At 44.2% G+C, this 7,120-nt stretch overlaps 1 pseudogene; it reads right to left on the bottom strand.

Moving 5' to 3' along the window:
• Positions 1–1,732: 1,732 nt before the first annotated feature.
• On the bottom strand, positions 1,733–6,718 carry LOC138748086 (zinc finger BED domain-containing protein 5-like; annotated as a pseudogene).
• Between the last annotated feature and the right edge of the window lie 402 nt (positions 6,719–7,120).

Below are 7,120 nucleotides of genomic sequence, written 5' to 3'. Positions count from 1 at the left end.
CTTTGAGCACGTTGACGGGCAGTTTTAATGAAATGGAAAGATGACTCCTCACCTACTCATACACAGTGGTTTACATGATGTAACGTACCCGTGGAGAAAATTCGATACGACATTATAGACAGAACGTTTCAATTTGATAAGATGTGGGGCCCGTTTATGGAATTTATCGTGATCGGCAGATTTAAGTCATTCAGATGCTTTGGAGACTCTCTGTCTGGTTTTTTGAAAGCCGCTATTCGATCCATAACATTATTTTTTTTCCTACAAAATGGGCATCTTTGACAGCTTTGCATTGAAGTTATAATTAAAAAAAAAAATTAGACAAACAGTACAGTAACAGGCCCTTCTGACTGTGCCCCGTTAACCTTTAATCCCCGCGCGTTTTGAACGGTGGGAGGAAACCAGAGTGCCTAGAGGAAACCCGCACAGCCACGGAGAACTAACGTACTAAATCCTTACCTAGACAGCACCGATTTCGAACCTGGGTTGCCGGCGCTGTTGCGGCATTGCATTAATCGTGTTGCTCTGTATCTCATCTTCTTACCTTAAACATTCAAAGTCTTCCATTTATACATCACAATGGAGAGGTAACTCATCCTGTGCCATGACCTGGGATTTCTGGGGAAGGGTCAAGGTATAAGAGGTATTATACAAGGTCAAAAGAGGGAGGGGACACAGGACCCCAAAACCAGCAGCATAGGGTTACTTAAACAAAAGAAGTTTTTAATTATAATTGAACAAGAAAACTGAATTAAACTTTAACTTATTACTTAACCTACCTAACCCACTTAATCCCCCCTCTAATACTAAGCACAGGTATGTGTAATGCATATTTAAGATCAGAAAAGTTCTTTGGATCACAGTCCAATCTCACTGGTTGCAGGCAATTCTTGTTCTGTGCACAGAAGTTAGCACTAAGAAAGTTCACCAGGCTTTGGTGCTTAACAGGCACCACTCAGGAGGGTCCTTGCTGGCTTTCAGAGAGAGATTCCTTTTCCAGGACATCCGCAATTGATTCCTTCTCAATCAGTCTTGCTGACGAAACTTGCCCCCTTCAGGGTTCTCCAGATGATCCTCTTTCTTTCAGGTCACCTTTCACACCGCCAGTCTTCTTCTTTGACCGGACACCCTTCCAAAGTTTCCCAGCTTGTCCCTCTAGAATTGATTTCTGTCTCCTCTCTCGCTCTGCTTCACACCCTCCCTCTTTGAGAGCAAAACTGTTCTGCCCTGCCTGCAAAGATCACATGCTCTCCCAGGAACCCTGATGAATGTTGCTACTTTGTTGCCTTTTGCAAAATAGCACTCTGCAAAAGTCCTGCAAAGGTTCTGTGTTTTGAAAGGTGTGTTGTGTGCAAGCTGCTCTAACAATTCCTCCCGCCAAAGGTTACAGGTGGACGGAGAGGGTGGAGAGATTGAACAGGAACCTGAGCGGGTTATTATTTTACAGAGGGCCATGGGTGTATGGAATGGGCAGCCAGAGGAGGTGGTTGAGGCAGGTACTATTGCAATGTTCAAGAGAAATAACTGGACGGATACATGGATAGGATAGGGCCAAATGCAGGGTGGGACATTTTGATTGGTTGTGTTGCAAGGTATTACTCCATGACTCTATAATTTTCCCCTCACTACCTGTCTTCATATCACATGTGTGACATTTGTTCCCATTTTTCAGTTCGTTTTGTTGTGTGGGACTGTCCCTTTAAAAGAACAGATTTAGCAAAAGCCTGCAGGTTTAGGAAAGTGACTGTGAACTAACAGCAGGCTTTGAATGCAGCATGTTCCAAAACGATGCATTTGCAGAGTGAAGGGGGTGGGGAGGGGGCGCAGCCCCGGAGAAGCCGGGGGCAGAGAGTATGTGACCAGCTTCTTGAAAAGACAGTAGACATTTTGTTCGAGAGGCCATTTTAAGAAGGCAAACATCATTTGTGGGCTTGAGAAACCCACTTGGCCTCATTGCGTGGTCATCGGAAGACTGCCAGAGTTCCTCCTTTTAATATAGAGGAATTAGAAACGACTTTGACTGACCCCCGAGAAGGGTTTTAAAGTTGCAGAAGAAATACTGCACTCTACTTGGCTGACCGGGAAAAGGATAAGGCAGAAAGAAATATTGCACTCCACTTTGAGGGATCCGACAAAGGGGTTCTGATTGCTGAAGGCGGCTGCCATCGAAAGATGACATTTCTCTGAAGTACCAAAGCAAGGGCTTTCATGAGTTAATCAACCTTCTGTAACCACCCCCCCCCCCCCCACCACCCCCCAACCCGGTCTCTTTCATCCGCTTCATGAACTGCTTCTTCCATCTTAGTGCACTTCTCACCAGTTAAACCCTCTGGGTGTCAGTCATAAGGTGATGCCTCAAATTCAAACCCACTGGACGTCTGAAACTGAACTTTCAATTGCCTCCCTAGAATTGAGCCTTGTCTTTAGTGGCTTGGAGCATTCCGTACACCAATATATTCGCTCATAGTTAAAGTTAGATAATTGTATATCCATTTAGATAAGTTAGTTAAGTTAGATTAGTTGTTATATAAATGTTGATTAATAATTAAAAATATTATTTTAAATTTAACGCCGTCTGGGCTCATGCTGCTGTTGTGCACCTGTTAAAGAACGTTTTGGCCTTCTGAGAAAAGGATTTTTCTGCTTGCTCATTCCACATGGAACCATAGAACAGTAACCGTCCCTTCTAGTCCATGCTGAACTATTAATCTCCCTAGCCTCACTGACCTGCACCCCAACCGTAGGCCCCCTCCCCTTACCCCTCCAATCCATGTACCTGTCCAAATTCTTCTTAAAAATTGAACCTGCGTTCACCACTCTGGCAGCTCGTTCTACACTCCCACCACTCTCTCTGGGTGAAGAAGTTCCCCCTAAACCTTTCCCCTTTCACCCTCTGGTTTGTACCTCAGTGGAAAAAAAACAACCTACATTTCATCTGTCAGAATCAGAATGTCTAGACCCTTCATAATTTTAAATGCCTCGATCAAATCTCTCCTCATTCATCTACGCTCCAGGGAATAGAGTCTTAACCTGTTTAACCTTTCCCGATAACTCAGACCCTGAAGTCCGGGCAACATCCTAGTAAATCTTCTCTGCCCTCTTTCAATCTTATTGATATCATTCCTGTAGTTTGGTGACCAAAATTGCACACACTACTCCAAATTTGGCCTCGCCATTGCCTTGTACAACTTTACCATCACATCCTAACTCGTACTCAATACTTTGATTTACGAAGGCCAATATGTCTAAAGCTCTCTTTACAACCCTATGCAGCTGTGATGCCATTTTCAGGGGATTGTGTATCTGCATTCCAAGATTCCTCGGTTCTTCTGCACTCCTCAGTGCCTTGCCATTTAACATGTGTGCTCTTTCTTGGCTTGTCCTTCCAAAGTAACACACTTGTCTGCGCCTCGTCATAGGCCTCCAGTCTGAGAAGCAATCATCCACGACCTCTCTCTATCTTCTCCCGTGAGCCGATATCGAATCCAGTGACCACCTCCCCATGGATACCTAGTGCCTGAACCTTCCCCTTCCTTCTTCTTTTCATTATTTTAATTCAAAAGTAAATTGACATAGGGCAGGGCTTCCCAAATGTTTTAGCTCATGGGAAGCTCTTGGAAATCGCCAAACTCCAATCATCAATTGAGGTCACGCTGCTGAAGATCCAGCTGCGCTGGATGGGTCACGTCTCCAGAATGGAGGACCATCGCCTTCCCAAGATATTGTTATATGGCGAGCTCTCCACTGGCCACTGTGACAGAGGTGCACCAAAGAAAAGGTACAAAGACTGCCTAAAGAAATCTCTTGGTGCCTGCCACATTGACCACCGCCAGTGGGCTGATAACGCCTCAAACCGTGCATCTTGGCGCCTCACAGTTTGGCGGGCAGCAACCTCCTTTGAAGAAGACCGCAGAGCCCACCTCACTGACAAAAGGCAAAGGAGGAAAAACCCAACACCCAACCCCAACCAACCAATTTTCCCCTGCAACCGCTGCAACCGTGTCTGCCTGTCCCGCATCGGATTTGTCAGCCACAAACGAGCCTGCAGCTGACGTGGACTTTTTACCCCCTCCATAAATCTTCGTCCGCGAAGCCAAGCCAAAGAGAGAAGAGAAAGAGTAAAAAGTAAATAAACTCATCATTCTCCACATTTAAATCATTTCTTGCCTCTAATTTACCTTTAATGGGACAAATGGACTTCTTGTTTGTCGTTACAGATCCTCTTAATGTTGGGCACAATATTAGATAGTTGTATCCTAATGTCAGGATGGAATAATTGCTGCCAGTTTCTAATTCGGTGGGTTGGGTCGGGACAACAAAAGGACCTTGTACCCATCTCTTGTTCTCACTAGAAAAGTCGGGAAAATAGCCATCAAGTGTAGAACGTAAAGTCGTTAAGTGCTGCACCATTTCATCCTCAATCAGGCTCCATCACAAAGTCTTGCGGCGTGGAAAAACAATCAAAGCCTTTTCCTTCCACCACTGAGATCCAAAAGCCGACTTTTCCTAGAGAGTGATCAAATTTTGCCCCACACATTAAAAAACGGTCACATTTTTGTCTCGTGGGGCCACGTTGGTCCCATTCAGTTTCGTGAAAATCTCAGCAAGACCTGCGAGGCGGATAAACCAGGAGGAAAACCGAGTCACCGAAATACGCCGCAAGTTCTTGGCGAGGTTCGGATATGTTTCCTCAGGCTGACCGTCTCACTTCTGTATGCATTAGTGAGGCTGTGTGTTGGCTTCCCATTTCGTCAGGTTTAAACGACGGAGACTGCTGGGGTCGACTTTTGATATAATTAACAATTTTGGCTGCTTCATTGAGCACTTTTGTCAGGGGCATGGGGCATTATTTTTGCCCTCCAAGTGCATGTCTATGGAGGGCCACAGTGAGTCCTGCTGCAATTTGGCGCCACCTCCTAAATTCTGGAAACTGTTCCAGCCACTTTCCCCGTGAGAGCTTTGTCTCCATCGGTGCACACAGGAAAACACTTCTTCCATGGAATGGTGTTCTTTATCATGTAGTCATTGATGCAGTTAAAGGTTTCTTCCTCAGTGGTGCACCCTCACAAAGAAGCCCATCTTCCTCAATATCCTTCTCGTACATGTGCCTAACGAAGACTAGCAGCACTGGAAGACCTACTACATCTGTTGCCTCATCCAGTTGTAATAAAAAAGCATCACATAACAGCAAAAGATCTATTAAATCCCCTTCGATGTCCTCAGCTAGATCCTCAATATTTCTTGCAACAGTGCTATTTGACATTTGCACTGCATCAGTTTTCCTGCTGACCTGCTCTTTGAACATATACTTCACTGTGTCCTTTGTACAAGGCTTAATGATAGAGTGGGCCTCTCCAGCAAAGGCAATTTGATAACTTACCCTGTAAGAAGCTTCAGTCGCATTCTCATCCTCTGTCTTTGCTCTCTTTACGGTTTCCATCATAAAATCTTTACTGGTTCCTGGTGAATCTAGTTTTCTTTTAAAGAAGGTCACACCCTCATCTATGTGCTGGGGATAGCTTGTTTCCAGATGTCTTTTTAATTTTGTTGGGGCCAAAGATCTGTTGGACAGTATTTTACCACATAAAACATATTGTGCATCTGGGTGCCTCTTTATGAGGTGAATTGAAGTGACCTTCGTTTCTTTATAGTACTTGATTTTTCCGATAAAGCCGTCATCAAAGAATCTTCATGAAAAAAAACAGTCCGACCTTAGTATTTTCTTCACATGAAATATCCTGTCTCTTAGTTGGCTTTTTAAAAATTCCAATAACCCATGGTTCTTAATATTGCACATGTGGAATGTCTTTAAAGTTTAAAAATACGGCCAGCTTCATGCCCAGAGAAATCCATTCTCATTGGTTGAAAGTGATGCGCGGCCCTAGTACCTGCACTGCTGACGTCAGGCCTCCTGACGCCATTTTGTTTCCTTAGGGCGGAGGCCACTGTTTGCCTCCGCCGCAGAAACAAATGGAATTAAAGGCAGGTCGATCATTATTACCCCCTGCCAGTTCTTCTGTGGAACCCCTATGCCTTTCCACAGAACCCCTGGGAACTCAGTTTGGCAAACGCTGACGTAGGGGATACAACACAATCAATGTGTGTCTCTCCTTAATTCACTATGTCAGCAAATCTACAGACTCTGCTTGCAATGCATCAACGCCACTTATATTTCCTCTGTGAATTATATACACACATTGATGTGTTAGGTCACATGCAGCTGTGGGACAGATTACAGCCCCAAAGGGAAAATAAGAAATTCTGTTATTGAAGGAATGGTGAGCCCATTCTAATTGTGTTTTTCTCACAACCACCACAGCATATCATTGCATTCTTTTAAAAAAAGAAAGACTAACCACTGCATTTTCTTCCTCTACAACCTCACTGCCTTATCTTGGGTAACCTCCTTGACCTCATCCATTTCCCTCCCTTCCCCCCCTCCCACCATTCAATGGATCCTTACCTCTCATCAATCTTCAAAACATATTAAATTTGTGACAGTTTGGGTAATGAAACTTCAAATGAGCCCAAAGCAATTTTTTTTCCATCAGCTGTGAGACTTGGCGCTGAAATATATATTGAGCTGAGAGGAGTATGGAGAAGCAGAGAACATTCGGAGACTGGGAATGTTGCTTGTGGAAGAATAAATACTGGCCACACCCCTATGCTGGTGTACCTTGGCCAGTTCCGGGCCCTGTCCTTTTGGAATGGATATCATCGCTTGGGAGACTTATTGAGGGTACCAGGGCTATGAGGCATTGATATCACTAGACAACGAGGATTTTTTGCTTCCTGAACACTTTTGGTTTTATGGATTTTGGGCTGCTGATCACGAAAATCTCCTTAACATTTTCCGATCGAACTGCTTTTCAGATGTGACCTATTTTGTGATTTCCTGTCATATTTTAAGTCTGTGTTAAGCGTACAAAACCATGCATGCCATTGAATATTTATTTTCTGCTTTCGTACTTGACTTATTCCCTGCTGATCTTGGTGCAGCTATTGCAACCATAGAAAAATGGTATCAAGGCAACTGGAATCCATTGACTAATGTTGGACACTGACATGAGAGGCATCAGATGCTGAGTACAAATTAAAATCAGTGACAAAGACATCAGTT

The sequence above is a fragment of the Narcine bancroftii genome, chromosome 13 (genome assembly GCF_036971445.1).
Source record: "Narcine bancroftii isolate sNarBan1 chromosome 13, sNarBan1.hap1, whole genome shotgun sequence".
NCBI classification, from domain to species: Eukaryota; Metazoa; Chordata; class Chondrichthyes; order Torpediniformes; family Narcinidae; genus Narcine; species Narcine bancroftii.
This window is presented reverse-complemented; position numbering and strand designations above follow the sequence as displayed.